The sequence below is a fragment of the Balaenoptera musculus genome, chromosome 6 (genome assembly GCF_009873245.2).
Source record: "Balaenoptera musculus isolate JJ_BM4_2016_0621 chromosome 6, mBalMus1.pri.v3, whole genome shotgun sequence".
NCBI lineage: Eukaryota > Metazoa > Chordata > Mammalia > Artiodactyla > Balaenopteridae > Balaenoptera > Balaenoptera musculus.
The window spans coordinates 76,943,568-76,960,799 of NC_045790.1; the positions used below are offsets into that span (position 1 = coordinate 76,943,568).

Sequence of the window (17,232 nt, forward strand, 5' to 3'; positions counted from 1 at the left end):
ACAAAATTTTAAAAACTTATTAACAGTAGGTAATGATGAAATGTAACTAAAAATAGTGCCCTGCAAGTGGGAAGGTTTACTGGTGCAACCACTGTGGAGAATGATATGGTATCATCTATGAAAAATGAAAATGTTCACACTCCATAACCCAATATTTTCACTATTTGATATTGCTCCTAGAGAAACACTTGCACATACACACAAGAAAACATGTACAAAATGTTTATTTTACAAAATACTGGAAAAATCTAAATGTCCATCAGCAGAAAATGGCTGAATAATCTGTGATATATTTGTATTATTTTTCTGAATGTACCAGCACTATACAAATATGGAGCATTGTTGAAGACATATGATAACTGTCAAAAGCAAATTATAGAACATACTAAAGATACATAAAATAATTTTATGCTGGCAATGCATAAAATAATAGTATATATGTTCTACAGGATAAATAAACAGAGCCATAGGTATAGGGAATATGTTTGGAATGACAGGCTAAACTCATAACTCTCATTACTTTCAAGCAGAAGGAAAACACCAGGTTGTAAGAATGGCTTCAGAGGAGCTATGTTTCTGGGGGTTTTTTTTGATATTTTATAAGGAGAAATTATTCATACATCATTTGTGTTTAAAATTTTTAAAGCATATATAAAATATTTTGAGAACTGACACAAGAGAATTAAGAAGAAAAAAGATGAAAATATTTAGCTATAAAATGTTTAAATATCATAGCTAAAGATTCTATGTGAATATTAAAACACATATAAATTCTGAGATATAATTTAGGGGTAAAATTTACTAAACATTTGGAAACCCAATTTGCTAAGCCCAAAATTTAATGTCAATGAATGAAAGACCCAGTTCTCTAAGAGTTTAACGTAAGTCATTAGGGCTTTTCAACTAAGTCCATTTATTTCATACTAAAGATAATGAAGGGGTTTAGGACATGCCACCCTAAAATATGTCACTTTGGCATATTGATTATTTTGAGTTGAAGGCACTTGAGAAATAGCAGATGCAGGAAGAGATCTCTGACTTACACTTCCTACCAAAAATAGGCCATAAAATTTCCCACGAGCAAGATGCCTTCCCTGTACCAGAAAGAAAACAAGGTCCTTGTCACCAGAAACAGATGCCAAAATGGCTCTGCACAGACAAACCTACTACAATAACCCTGATATTCCATTAGTTTTGCCTTGCCCTTCACATGTATCTCCTAGTCACTTCCGCACAATTTGTTGCCCCTACCTAGCCCAAACCTGTCTTGTCATTTCTTCACAAATTTATCATTTCTTTATCTAAAAGATATAAAAACTTTCTGCACTGCACTTTTTCAGGTCTTCATTCTCTTATAAAAGTCCCCATGTATATGTAAAAATTTAATAAAACAGGTATGCTTTCCTCTCATTAATCTGTCGTGTCAGTTTAATCTAATCATGGGCCCAGTTGGAGGCTCTAAGACAGTAGAGAATTTTCCTCCTCTACAATAACATTAAAAAATAATCATAGGGACTTCCCTGGTGGCGCAGTGGTTAACAATCTGCCTGCCAATGCAGGGGACGTGGGTTCGATCCCTGGTCTGGGAAGATTCCACATGCCGTGGGGGAACTAAGCCCGTGCACCACAACTACTGAGCCTGTGCTCTAGAGCCCGTGAGCCACAACTACTGAAGCCCGCACGCCTAGAGCCCGTACTCCGCAACAGAAGCGACGGCAACGAGAAGCCCGCACACTGCAACGAAGAGAGTAACGCCCTGCTCACTGCAACTAGAGAAAGCCCGCGCGCAGCAACGAAGACCCAACACAGCCAAAAATAAATAAATAAATAAAAATTTTAACAATAAATAAAGTCATCCAGTCTGTGTTTTAAAAAATAATAAATAAATGAATGAAGGTTTCAAAAAAAAATCATATACTATCCTCATAGGGTTTTCAGTATTCTGTTTGAAAAGCCTTCCTCCTTGGATCATTTCAAATGAATAATAGAAATGAACACACACACACACACACACACACACACTTCTGATGTTAGGTGAAGTTCAACAAAGTATGTTCATCTACAGACAAGCTCCCAGATAACGCCTTTCTCACTTGAGGTGACTTACTTCTTACTTTCATACACGAGATGACTGACAGGAATGATTTCTAATTACAACTTTTACTTTACGTTTGAATACTGAGAAGCCACCTCCTTTATGATCTGGAAAATATTATTATTTTATTAACAAATAACTAGTCTGTTCTTGCCTTGGGGCATTTCTGATAATGGGGATACAACAGAAAACAAAGATATACTAAGAGGCAAGAATTCAAACTTTGTTATGATGTAGCACTAGGTAAAGCACTGCTTATATTCATTCCCTCTTAAATATGTTTAAAAAGTATTAGGATTGTCATAGAGTTCTTGGCAAGATGTCCCAATAATTTCCCACTCTGACGCATACACACCTCTGTTCAAAATACATATTCTCACCCAGAATTCTGGGTTGATAACTTATTTATTTGTTTTCAGCACTTTAAAGATTTTCTTTCACTTTCTTTGGGCCTCTATAGTTTTTGACAAGAAGTCAGCAGTTAAGTCATTTTTCCTCTGTATAAAATGTGTCATTTTATTTTGCTGGATGTTTTCAAGATTTTTTTATATTTGAGTTTTCAGCAGGGTGACTGTAATTGCCCAGGCATTTTGTTCTTTGTGTTCATCCTCTTTGAGTTTCAGAGGTGCTTGAATCTATAAAATTATGCCTTTCACCAACTGGGGGAATTTTTGGCCATTGTTTCATCAAATATTTTTCCCTCATTTTCTCCCTCCTGTCTTCCTGATAATGTCCAACAGGTCACTGAGGCCCTGTTTATTTTTTTTCTTTTTCTCTCTGTCCTACAAATTGGATAATTTCTATTAAACTATCTTCAAGAATCACTGACTCTTTTCTTTTGTCAACTCCACTTTCTGGTTAAGTAAAGTTTCCATTTCAGATATTTTATTCTTCAAGTCTGGAATTTATACTTTGTTCTTCTTTATATTTTTTGTCTGATGAGATTTTTTTATCTTCTCATTCACCCTGAGTATACTTTCCTTTACCTCTTTGAGCATAGCTATAATGGTTGCTTTAAAATTCTTGCTAGTCCAACTTCTGAGTCAGCTTGGAGTTCTTCTTTGACTGTTTTTTCTCTTAATAGTGAGTCATATTTTCCCAGTACTTTGTATTTCAAGTAATTTGGGGTTGTATTTTGGACACTGTGAATGTTATGTGAATTCTATTTTAATCCTCAAAAAGTGCTAAGCTTTTTAAGCAGCCAGTTAGTTAACTTGGTTGAACTCAAACTTCCAACTCTGCTTTCTGACTAGCATCTCAAAAGTCAGTCAATTATTTTATCTGTATCTGAATTCCATCCCACACAATAATAGTTCTGGAATCATCCAGAGATTTGGGCAAAGTTTACCCACAGATTTGGAGGTTTCCTTTTTCCAGATTTCTCTTTCCTAGTATTCTCCCCTAATATTCCAGTGGTTGCAGTTACCCCAATCTCTGCTCTCTGATTCCTCAAGCCAGAGAACTATGGTTTTTACAAGATTTTTAGCCACCTTGTTCAAATGTGATTATAGCCTGCCCTCAGGCTAAATGCCATAAAATAGAATCTGACCCCCATGATATCCTTTTTTCCCCCCCAAATTCAGACACTCTCCAGTAAGAACTTAATTACAAAGAGAATCACTGACAGCTTTTTCTATTCTTGATTCGGCTGAGTGATATAAGAGACATGGAATTGATTCTTGAAAAATTCTTGGAAATTTATAATATTGCATGAAGGATTTTTCTCTCTCATGTACTTTTTTTTTTTTAATTTTATTTATTTATTTATTTTTGGCTGTGTTGGGTCTTCGTTTCTGTGCGAGGGCTTTCTCTAGTTGTGGCAAGCGGGGGCCACTCTTCATCGCGGTGCGTGGGCCTCTCACTATCGCGGCCTCTCTTGTTGCGGAGCACAGGCTCCAGACGCGCAGGCTCAGTAGTTGTGGCTCACGGGCCCAGTCACTCCGTGGCATGTGGGGTCTTCCCAGACCAGGGCTCGAACCCGTGTCCCCTGCATTAGCAGGCAGATTCTCAACCACTGCGCCACCAGGGAAGCCCTCTCATGTACTTTTGAACTTAAAATCTATAGTACTAGTAATGTAGTTAAACCTAGGAGAGTTAGTATCTCATTTAAACATTCCGCTTCATATATTCCCATTTAGAAATACCTAAAGCATTGATAGGAGTGTGTTGGAAAACATGGTGTATAACTTATAAGAAAGAAATGTAAGTGATACTGCTGTGAAAATACAGGTCACCTTACTGTGTGAAGAGGCTAAATAGTGCATCCCTCCTTATCACAGAGGCAAGAAAAATATAACAATAATAAGGATTTCATTTGACCAGGAAAAGGCAACAAATCTCATCTTGTTAAAAGTAACAGTTCTGAAAAATTACTGTCTAGCCTTTTTGATACTCTCAATTCTCCAATGGTTGAAAAAAAATGACTTTAAGAACTACTATTCTAGACCTAATTCCAACCAGGAGAGGAGTTACTTCATGATGGGGAAATGATGAAAGACTTGGAAAAAATCAGTCCTATCATCTTAGATCGTAATACCTACAGTAGACAATATTGGGAAAAGCCTGTTAAAAATATCTTGCTGAGACATTTAAATATGTATATATCAAAAAATATCATAATTCATGGTTCCATTGCATGTGGTTCCAAGCATGACTCTTGAATGGCTGGACTCAAGAGAGTCGGGAAGCTCTTACTGATACAATTCCAGTTATGGAATGGCAAATCATCTTAGGTGAAAGAAACAAGGAGGAAATGCAGAAAGTAAGTATATGCCCCAAGAATGGAAAAAAGAATAACTAAGGATGTGTATGAAACCATGGTATCAGGGAGTCTAAGTCCGAAATGAGTGGACTTCGAGTTGTTGAGTGCTAAGGACAAAAGTCTTTTAAAAATATTATTTCACAAATAAGAAGGTAAACAAAAGAGGGTCATGACCACTGCATGGGACCAAAGGTGTTAAATAGAAGTTTGGTAGGAAGAAAACAGAACATCTAACTTCCTGTTTCTGCTTCTGATTTCTCTGCCAAGTATAGACCAAGAATTCATAAGGGAATACAAAATCCAAGGGTAGTAAAGTTGTTTTATATGAATTCAAGTCATTTGGCTTAGATAAGTTGTATCCCAAGGCTCTAAGAGAACTTATAAATAAAATCACTCAACAACGATCCTTGTTTTATGAGAAATCTTAGAGAAGGGCAAAGGAAACTAAAAACTGGAAGGAAGCCAACGTCAGTCTCACTTTCAAGTGGAAAATGATAGGTCTGGCAAACAAACCACTGGATACAAGGATGGATTGCTAAAGGAATGGATGGTGAGTACCTAGAGGAGAGGGCAGCTGTCATAAAGTGTCTAAGAATGTCTTGTCACACTCCACTTATGGTTTGCTCTGAGAGGATTACAGGAATTGTCTAATATGAGAAACCAGGACACAAAGCTTATGGGAACTTCAGCAAGTTCCTAACAGTCAGATAGTTTTCCCTTTAGATCCTTTTGTATAGAATGTAGAAATATGAATTGAATGCTAAGAAAGATTATCAGATTAGTAGCTAGAGGATGTATTGTAGACAAAGAGTAGTGACTTGGGTAGTGATGAGTTGATGTCCACCAACAAAGTAATGTTGACAGATGTTATGGGTTCAACTGTCTGCCCCACCAAAAAATGCTGAAGTCCCATCCCCTGGTACCTAGGAATGTGAACTTATTTGGAAAGAGGGTCTTTGCAAATGTAATCAAGTTAATATGAGGTCATTAGAATAAGCCATAATACAATATGACTGTTGTCCTTAAGAGAAGAGAAAAATACCATGTGAAGACAAAGACACACAGGACCAAAACCACGTGACAGTGGAGGCAGAGACTGAAGTGTTACAGCTGCAAAGGCAAGGAATGCCAAAGTTTGCCTGCAAACCACCAGAAACTAGGAAGAGGCAAGGAAGGAATCTTCCCTGCCAGTTTCAGAGGGAGCATGGCCCAGGCAATAACGTAATTTCAGACCTCTAATCTCCAGGACTGTGAAAGGATACACTTCTGCTGTTTGTCACCCAGTTGGTAGTATTTTGTTACAGCATCCCTAGGAAACTATCCCAGGTATATCCTAGAATCAGGAGCCTCATTCTGACTCTGTCCATTCAGCATTCTAAAAAGAATTGTGAAGTTACAACAGACATGCTAAAAAAAGTAGGAACACGTGTTGTAAGAATAAAAATGTACTTAATTCAAAATAATAATATATACTGAATAACTAGCTTAATGTAGTTTTAACGCCATTTAAAAATAAAACTACACAAGTACATGCAGAATTTATTTATGTTTCCAAATTTTTACTTACCCAGAGATTCAAGACAAATCATTGTTGCTCTTAATAAGTTAATGATGGATCTTTCCACCATTTTAATAAGCATAACTGGCATAGAATGCTTAATTCCAAATACAGTGCATTAAAGAAGCGTGAATAATGAGGCCTAGTTCAGAGGAAAGCGATCAAAAGAAGGGTTCTCAAAACCATGCCATATCAAAGTTTAAAGAAAGTGACAAAGTGTCAGAGTTTAGTGTGGAGAAGAGATAACTCAAAGCAGACGCCACACTGCCTACAAATACTGAAGAAGCATTGGATGGTTCCTCCGTAACCTCAGGAGGCCTCACTAGTTTGAAGGAGCCTCACGCTCCTATTACTAAGACGCATGAAGCAATGAGCTACCTGCAGTTTCTATTAAGGATAAAAGTGTCACACTGTGGCTAATAACATAAATGCAATATTCAATTACTTCTGAGACACATTTCCCCCCACGTTCTAACATCCCTGAAATCAGCAATGGTCTTATAATCAGGGACTGCCAGGTGGCAGTCATAAAGGACTTTTCACCAACTGTGCATGAACAAGCTTGGACATAGCCGTTCACATTTTTGTCACTTCAGTTGAGTAATGTGCATTGCTGGGGCATCCCCTGTTGAGTTTAACTGCCATTCAGAATGTCTTCAAAAATACTGTACTTTAATTTAATGATGAAATGAAACTCTTGCATATGAAGAAAGGCAATGGGAACAGAGCAAAAATGTGTATGTTTGAAGAGGAAATATTAATTAATCATGGGAGGCATGATTGCAATTCTGTGTTTTCTTGCAATGGATCAATGAAATTCTTTACTAGACTTAGGAAAATACATGTTGCTATGTTTTGTAACTGATTTACGTGCAAAAATTTGCCTATCTCCTGCTAAGCGACACAATTGAAAGCAAGATGTACCGCAATATTTCTTGGAACAGATGAAAGGATATTCAAAACAAGAAGAGGCTGGTATGATCCCTTCATGCATCAAACAGCATACTAAGGCCCTGTATCATAGTTTACCTGGCAGCATTTTTGTTCTTAGTGAAATGTAACTAATGATACATCTTATGATTGATAATCTTAGATTTAATAAAATATGGCACTTTTTATTTATACAGAACTTTATAATTTCCAAAGCATTCTCGCAAATATCATTTTAGTTGACCTCAACATCTACATGAATAGGTGGTCTTTTTTACAACCATTTAACAGAGGAGAAAACTAATGCTCGATAGTTAATTAATTTGCTTATGGTCACATGTTTAACACGTGGCAAAACTGGAAACTACAATCAAAGACTCCTGACTCCTATTCCAGGGCTTTTTCTATTTAAAAAAATGATGGATTCATTTGTTTTTTCCTGGAAATATTTAGGTAAATTAAGATCTAGTGAGGAGAACATCTATAATATATAAAAATTCTTCCCTTGCCTTTTGATAGCCAAAAAACAAATCTAGTGAAGAATTAATCTTTTCAAAGTCATTTTCCCTTTTACCTGGCACAAAGACAGGCTCAGAAAATAGACCTCCTGCAGAAAGTTTTTGCAAGTGATACAAACGAAAACCAACTCTTTCTCTCCTAGGAAACAATTAATAGCTTTGCCATTTTATCTCCACCAAAGCTAATGCAATTCTGAAATTAAAGATTATTGACAAGATTTCATAATCCAGGCTCACACAAATGCATGACTACAAACACAGAATATGTAATTTCCAAATATCTGTCTGTCCTCTGAGGCAAATATTAGCCTCTTTAATATATCTCCTTGACATAAAGCATACAAATATTCTGATTCTTGGATTTAAAATTTAAAATAAAGAACGATGGTGTATTACAGTTTTAGATATTATCACAAATCTCAATCATCTTATTCATACTGTATCTTAATCTTGACAATAATCCTGTGAAATGTCATCATCATCATCACCATCATTATATCACCAACACCATTATTACACTATCAACATCACCACACCATCATCACTATCATATCACTGCCATGGGACAGAGAAAGAGACTGAGGCTCAGAGCAATCATACATGTAACTCAAAGTCACTCTGTCAACAAGTGGGTTGTTTCCACCTTGTGGCTACTGTGACTAAAGCTCCTGTGAAGATTAGTATACAAGCATCTGTTTGAGTCCCTGCTTTCAATTCTTTTGAGTATATATCTAGCAGTGGAATTGCTGGATCATATGGTAGCTCTATGTTTAACTCTTAGAAGAACTGCCAAACTGTTTTCCACAGCAGCTGCACCATTTTACATTCCCACCAGCAGTGTACAAGGGTTCCAATTTCTCCACATCCTCTCCAACACTTGTATTTTCTGGGGTTTTTTTTGTTTTTGATAAGAGCAATCCTGATGGGCATGAAGTGGTATCCCACTGCGGTCATTGCCCATTTTTAATTAGGTCATTTTTCTTTTTATTGTTGAGTTGTAAGAGCTCTTTATATACTCTAGATATTCCTTTGGATCAAACAACATCTGTTACAAATTGATAATGCCCAGCATGAGATTCATATATGACAGAATCCCCTACAATGGCTTCCATTTAGATATTACCAAAGAATTGCATGTTTAAAGGGGAATTTACATGTGGGGTGAGAAGCATTTTTACTAAGTTTACTAAACAACCAGAGCAGCATCCACGGTCAGTATTCAGAGCAAACGCAGCTGCAGTTCCCACCATGCCTCTCTGTGCACATTGTACCCCCATGTGTGTGAGTTTTCATTTTTTAAGATCTGCTGCTTTGAGTGCCCAGAAATTACTTTAAAATTCACAGTAGATTAGAAGCAGCCATTTGGTTATTACTGAAGAGCTCTGAGATACCAATTTTGGAAAAACCACAGGGTGGTGGGAAATGGTATTTTATTAAATGCTGAAAAACCTCCAAGCACAAAATGGGCAGGGGTGGGGAGAAAGGGACTGTTTCTGTGAGTGGTTCAATGATGCCTTTCCATTTCCTTATCGCAGGACCTGTGAGGGCAGCGCTAAGGATTCCCATTCAAATCCAGCAGCCGAGGAGAGCCCAGATGGAATACAAATAGACACAGGAGAGGTGGAGCAAGGTTAGCGAGGTGTGCAGTTGGCGAGATTGATGTCGATACTCTTCACTGCCAAGTGAAATGCCAATAATGCTTGTATAGCATTTTGTGAGGGCAATGGGAGTATTGATTCCTGAGCAATAATAAAGAATGAAGCCGCTCTCTCAGGTATAAAAATATTGGCAACTGTTACAAAGAATTGACTCATAGGGGCCCGAGCGCTGGCCTATCTTAATACAAATAATTCAGGCTTCAGAAGGATTTTAAGAGCAGCCAGGCATGGTTCTCAGACACTGACTCTGCTATTAATTTACCTGAGGCTTTCACGGGCCTCCCAGCCTATCGGCCAATTGGTCTTAGTAGAGCAGGATCTAAATGGAGTCCTGAGGTCTCATTGAGAGTTGAGAGAAAACAACAAAAATGAAGAAAGGAAACAAAGAAAGGAAGTTAAAAGAAAGACTGTAAAATTTTTATGCATACATTTTTAAAGTTACAGCTTCTATTGGTGTTTCTTTCTGAAAATGAAATAATGCACGTGGCAATCACCTAAACAGAGAACACTGTATGTGCTTTTAAACACACTTCTGTTAGAGATGCGGGAATTCGGAAAAGAGTGTTTTATGCTATGGATTACAGTAAGTCTTATACACTGAAACCAAAATGTAACACTTGCAAGGTACAGACCTATTACATTTAATGATATCATATACTTGGCAGGAAAGCTTACAAACATTCTAAGTTTATGTAGAACTGGAAAATTGGCTTGAGAAGAGATACAATGTTCCACTCCCATAGTTATCCATTCCTAAATCAGAGTGACCTCTTGGAGAAATAAAAATAAATCATCATCACTGGGACACCTAAATGTCTTAACAACTTTGCACAAGGTAAAAAGCTCTTGGTCTCACATGAACTCAGTACCTGGCCTCAGGATTATAAACCTACTGTGAAATAATGGAATCTTTAAAATGATCAATGGATAAATTGTTAATAAGTGTGTGCGTACGTGTATGCATGTATGTGTGTGTGTATATATATATATTGGGTTTGGGCCCAATTATACCTTATAGGAGAAAGGTGTTTTGAGAGTTAGAAAAAAGAGGTTGGGCCTTAAAATTTGTCCTTTCTCAGATGGTCTTTAGCTTTTCAAAATTTGCTCATGTGCAAGTAGTTTGTATTGTTGTGTTTTGTGTTTGTTTTTGCTTTTTTGCTACTCAGCTCATGAGCAATCCTAAGAGCACATGTGCAACACATGAGAATTAAAATACACTGGATTGAGAAAACAATAAACCGATATAGACTCAACATGATTACTATCAAGCACCGGGAGCCTAAGTCAGCTTGTGAAATAACCCACACTGGCTTAAGCTGGATTCTGCAAAAGCACAGTTTAAAAGCCCCTGGCCAAGGTAGACTATTTAAAATGCCCAATGTTGTTGAAGGTAAAAGAAGCAGTCTTTGTCCCATGCTGCTGGTGGGAACGGTGTGACTCTTCCATAGGCAACATCTCACAAAGCTTTAATAGGTTGCTTAATATGACTCTGAAATTGTACATATAAACATGGATTTCACAATGATGCGACCATAAGATTGTTCACAGATGTGCTGTTTATAATATTGAAAAGTTGAAGGAAAAATATCTAAATGTCAACATCAGGGAAGAGAGCAATATTAAGTGCAGTAAGCTTCAACTCTTATTTAAAAAAGAGGAAAATCTATAGCCACTCTGATTGACTCTGCAGGTTACCCAATGTCAACATCATCTCACCTCCATCTTCCTCTGGAATAAGCTCTTGAATTTGTTAATCCAGCCACCGCTCCCCCATGTGACTCAGAAAAGGTGACCCTTTGTCCAGTCTCAGGGAGTGATCATGCTTATTAGTATAAGCCAACCAGAGTCATCGCCTGACCTTTATCAATGATGAGAGAAATAGATTTCTTTACTGCTTAGGACAGTTTGACTTGAAACTTTCTGCTTTCAACAGATTATCATATGTTTATAATAGTGTAAACATATTTCTGCTATAAAACATATAGCTGAATGCATCCTCGATAATAAATTATTTTTAATATATTGCTTTCAATGCCAAGAATGCAAAACAGTATATACCCTCTGGCTTTACTTTTGTTATCAGTTATATATATATAATCCAAAATATTGATTATCTTGCAGAGTGATAGTGATATGATACGTGATTTTTTAATTTGTGTCTATGTATTCTAAATTTACTATTGTGAATATGTATTGTAATTGAAATAAGAAGAAAAGCACTTTTTAAAATCCCTACCAATATTAGTTAACATAAATAATTTACTGGTTATATTTGCTTATCTGGTTCTATAGCAACTAAGAGCCAGGAATTTCTAGCTATATTTTAAGGAAAAAGATAATAAGGTTCAAAGAATCTAATTTTGCTTCCATAGCAGCAGGTATCATTTAGAATTAGGTCCCCCACTGAATTCTTGGTCTGTGCAGCAGATACTAGATGAGAGGATACATATTATCTAAAATTGAAAACATTTTCCTGTTGCTATTTTGATATAGTAATATAGCTTCATTATTTCATTAATTTATTAAAAGCATTTATTGAGCATCTGTTGTGTTCTAGGCAACATGCTAGCTAAGCAGAGAGATGATAAAGATGAATGAAAAATTGTCTCTACCCTGCAGGAGCTCACAGTCGAAAGAGCAAAACAGGCATGTAAAAGTTGACACTATAATAAGATACTGCTGAAATGGAGGCATGAGAAAAGTGAGTGGAAACATAAAGAAGAAAGTGATTAGTTCTAATTATATGACAGGGAAGATATGCAGAGGCAACGGCACTGGATTTGGGTTTTAAATAATTAGTAGAAACTACCCATGAATTGGAGGAGGTAATCCTGCCAAACAAAAAACAAAGAGGTATGATTATATATAGGGTATCCTGGGAAAATCCAATAGGTTGGTTTGACTACAATATGTAAAATGTAGTGGACAATAGGAAAGGAAGAAGTTGAAAAAATAAAATGTGTGTCCATTTAATCTTTAGGTAATGGGGAACTGCCAAAATTTTTTTGCAGCAAGCTAATGACATGACCCCATCTCTGTCTTAAGTAACACTGGAAGATAATCTGAGGGAAAATGTGAATGCAGCGTGGTTACTTAGGAAGAGACCACAAGAGTCCAGGTAAGATACAGTGAGGATGTAAACTGGGGCAGCGATACTGGAATTGGAGATGAGTACAGAAGTAAGGGAGCTATTTAAAGGTAGAATTGATGGTGTATGGTGATAGCTGATGCAGAGAGCAAGAACTGATGATTCCAACTTGCTAATTCAAGGACTAAAAAGATTTTGAGTATCTTAAATCAGAAAGGAAATACAAAAGGAGGAAATGCCTTGGAGGGGAAAAGAAATGTAATAAGCCTGGTTTTCAAAAGTATGACTTTGAAATTCCTAAGGGAAAAACAGGTAAAGACGGCTAACAAGAATTTGGTAACATCTCTAATGCTTTAGTTTCTCTGTTTCTGAAATGAAGAGAGTTACATCTACAAATTATATCAAATTTTTAAATATCATTTAGGAGGAGGTATATAAAAATTCTCCTTGACACTAGCCTAAAGCAGCAAAAAAAAAAAAAAAAAGGCCATTTATCTTAGGAATGGAATGAGGAAAAATCTTCAGGGATTAATCAAAACCCAAAGTCTATTCCCAGTTTAGGAATTAAGTTTGAATTTACAACACTCATTTGCTCTGTAAAATACAAGCTGTAACATTAACATAACAGTTTGTCCAGGGCCATTGGAATGCCTGCAGTCCTGACAAAAGCAAAACCAACCTTCTCTGGAGAAACCCTTTCACATTTTAGAGTTCATGGGATTCCTCCAGAATTGTTACCCCACTTGCAGAATTGTAATCAATAAAAAATTACAAACTACCAAGAAAGCACTATGAGGGAACATCAGTCAATACTTAAAACAGAAAAATAAGTACCCTCAAGTATTTGAAAAAAAGAATAATTGGAAAAGTGATCGTAAAGATATATAGGTAGATATACCCTGAGAAAACCATAATTCAAAAAGACTCATGTACCAAAATGTTCACTGCAGCTCTATTTACAATAGCCGGGACACGGAAGCAACCTAAGTGTCCATCAACAGATGAAGGGATAAAGATGTGGCACATATATACAATGGAATATTACTCAGCCATAAAAAGGAACAAAACTGAATTATTTGTAGTGAGGTGGATGGACCTAGAGACTGTCCTACAGAGTGAAGTAAGTCAGAAAGAGAAAAACAAATACCATATGCTAACACATATATATGGAATCTAAAAAAAAGGTCATGAAGAACCTAGGGGCAAGATGGGAATAAAGACACTGACCTACTAGAGAAAGGACTTGAGGACACGGGGAGGGGGAAGGGTAAGCTGGGACAAAGTGAGAGAGTGGCATGGACATATACACACTACCAAACGTAAAATAGCTAGCTAGTGGGAAGCAGCCGCATAGCACAGGGAGATCAGCTCGGTGCTTTGTGACCATATAGAGGGGTGGGATAGGGAGGGTGGGAGGGAGGGAGGTGCAAGAGGGAAGAGATATGCGGACATATGTATATGTATAACTGATTCACTCTGTTATAAAGCAGAAACTAACACACCACTGTAAAGCAATTCTACTCCAATAAAGATGTTAAAAAAAAAAAGAGATAAATGAAAAAATAGAAAGCATAAGATTAGGACAATATAATAAAGGAATCATTAGACTTGAAATAGAACCACTATGAAGAGCTTGCCACTAAAATATCCACCTGCATGGATATGTCAGAATAAGTTACATTGTGAATTATGAAACACACTACTGAATTACAATGGGAGCAATATCAAAATTTGTGGGAAGGAGCAAAAGTCATATTTAGCAGAATATTTATAATTTTGATAACACATATTAATAAGCAAGGAAGATTAAATATTATCTTAGTTAAATTACCAACACAAGAAGTTTGAAAAGTAAATAAAAAGTAAACCTAAGGAAAGTAATAGAAAAGAATTAATAAAGATAGGAATTAATGAAACAGGACAACAAACAATAGAAAGAATCACAAAAATAATTTTGTAATGAAAGCAACAACAAAAAGATAACCACTGATTTAACAAAAGTAGTTTAAAACTTACATTCTGAAAACTAAAAAATATTGTTGAAAAAAAGTAGAGAAGACCTGACATATGAAAGGCATCTCATGTTCATGGATAGGAAGACTCAATACTGTTAAGATGGCAGTACTCCTCAATTGATTTTATGGTCAATTGATTTTCAACAAGTGTGCCACGACAATTAAATGGGGAAAGAAAATCTTTACAATAAATGGTGCTATGACAACTGCCTATCCACATGCAAAAGAAAAAAAAGTTGGACCCCCTACATCACACCATATGTAAAAATTAACTCAAATTGGAATCAAAGATCTAAATGTAGAAGCTAAAAGAACGAAATTCTTAAGAAAAAACTGTAGGCATAATCTTCATGACCTTGAATTAGGCAATGATTTCTTAGGTAAGACATCAAAAGCACATGCAACAAAAGAAACCATCACCACCAAATCACCAAAGCCAGTGGTGGTCTTGGTGACCTCCAACACAAATATGTCCTAGAATTCCCTAGTATCTCACATGCAGTAGTCACTCATTTAAAATTTTGTATATGAATAAATCAACTGGATGTAACACTATACCCATTCACATCCTCTAGCACTAAGGTATAGCATGGATGATACTCTCTCTGCAAAGACATTTTAACTGTAGACACTGGAACAAGTTGCCTGGGTCTAGTTGGTTTTACTTGTAATCAGAAAGAAACAAATAAAATATTCATGTTTTCTTCCTCAGAATATATCAAAAGAAAATTGGATAACAGGTAAAAAAAAAAAACAAACAAATTGAAAATAAAGAAGAAAGAAAATCATTTCTAACAATAATGTTATGAAAATAATGCCAAAAGAGAAGTCCTGTGAAAAACCAAATAGCAAATCAAAGCTATTTTAAGAGTCTAAGATAAAAAAGAACCTTCTGGTCCTAAACTTAAAAAAAATCAAATTATATATATAATTTGAATTACATATATAATTTGAAACAGAGGACTAATGAAAAGTCTAATAGGGAAAGAAAAAATGTTAAATACAACACAGAATTCCTAAAATATCAGTAGGTTAGATGATTAAGCTAGTCTAAAAGAGCAAGGCGAGATTTAAATGTGAGGACAGGAAAAAGAAAACCATCAGCTTTGAATGTGAGTCATGTGCCTAAATGTGGAAATGGCATTCATCTCTATGAACATAATCAGAGCATTTGACTGTCTCTCTCTGGTACTATGTTTATAGTCATGTGCCATTATTATAGAGAATTCTGTTTAGGAATCATTAATATAGTTGAAATAGCATGAAAATATTACTTGCCTGATTTATTTAGGTCCCTATAACTTAGTATTTTAATAAAATTACTTCTTTCATTCTCAAGTTCCTATAAAATAAATAGGGCATTATTACTTCAACTACAGAGTCAATGAAGCTAGCATCGGGAAACATGGTAGCATGGAAATAAACACAAAATACCCTGATGGGGAAAAAAAGTGATTTATAGGACTGTACAAAGACTATGATATCATCTGTGAAAATACAAACAACAAATGAATAGATAGATAGATAGGGAGATTACATGGAAAAAATATCCTTTGGAATTCATAAGAAATCATTAACAATGCTTACTTTTGAGCAATAAGATATAGCACATGGTAGTGACCAGTGGTAAGGAGAATTCTTGATTTCATTTTGTACTTTTTGCTACCATTCAAATTTTTACAATGAGAATATATTATTTACTCAATGGAAAAAAAGGAAGAAAGAAGGGAGGGAGGAGCAAGGGGGGGAGAGAGGGAAGTGGGAGAGAAGGGGAGAGAGAGGGGGAGAGAGAGAGAGAGAGAGAGAGAGAGAGAGAGAGAGGGAGAGAGGGAGAGAGGGAGAGAGGGAGAGAGGGAGAGAGGGAGAGAGGGAGGGAGGGAGGGAGGGAGGGAAGAAGAAATTAACAAGCTTCCACGAGGGAAAATCTGTTACCTACAAAGAAAAAAAATCAGCATCACTTCGAAAGTCTTTTAACAACAAATGTCAAAAAGTAGCTTAGGTATTAAATTTAAGGCACAACATAATCTGGCCATGGAAGTGCTGGGACCACTATGAGAGGAAAGGAACTGTGTCTTAAAAATTGCTGCAGGATGGAATTAATATGTTAAGGCAGGATCCGGGAGAGCGGTTATATGACTAGATCTTAAGGGTGCTGGATCAAAGGGGTAAAACATTAAGTTGAAACAGGGAGAGTGTATGGATATGTGAAATCTTCATGTGACAAGGCTTAAAACCTTATAAGGACTTTATGAAAAGATGATAGCATGTTGCTCTTAATAGCCTGGCAAAAGCAGTAGCCCATACTAAGTGAGGCAGAAATGTCAAAATTGCCAGATGGTGGAAGAAGAGAAGTGGGCTTGCTAAGATGGAAATACTACTTAAGGCCAGGAACCCAACAGATTACCATGTTTCAAGGGCAGACCCAGAGGTGCTCCATTTACCAGAGCAATAAGGAATGTGCAGGTGAGAGGGGCACCAGCAACACTGAAAAGCCCCGGTGGTGGCTCTCCTTTGAAGACCAAGGCTGACAGAAGAATATACCATTACAGAACCTGGCCCTCGACAGCAACGGGGGATTCTAGGATTGCAAATATAAAAGAGGCCAGGTA

General features: G+C 36.4%; 1 pseudogene; it reads left to right on the top strand.

Annotated features, from left to right (window-relative positions):
* LOC118896378 overlaps nt 1-17,232 on the top strand; it is a 166,079-nt pseudogene that overhangs the window by 52,144 nt on the left and 96,703 nt on the right.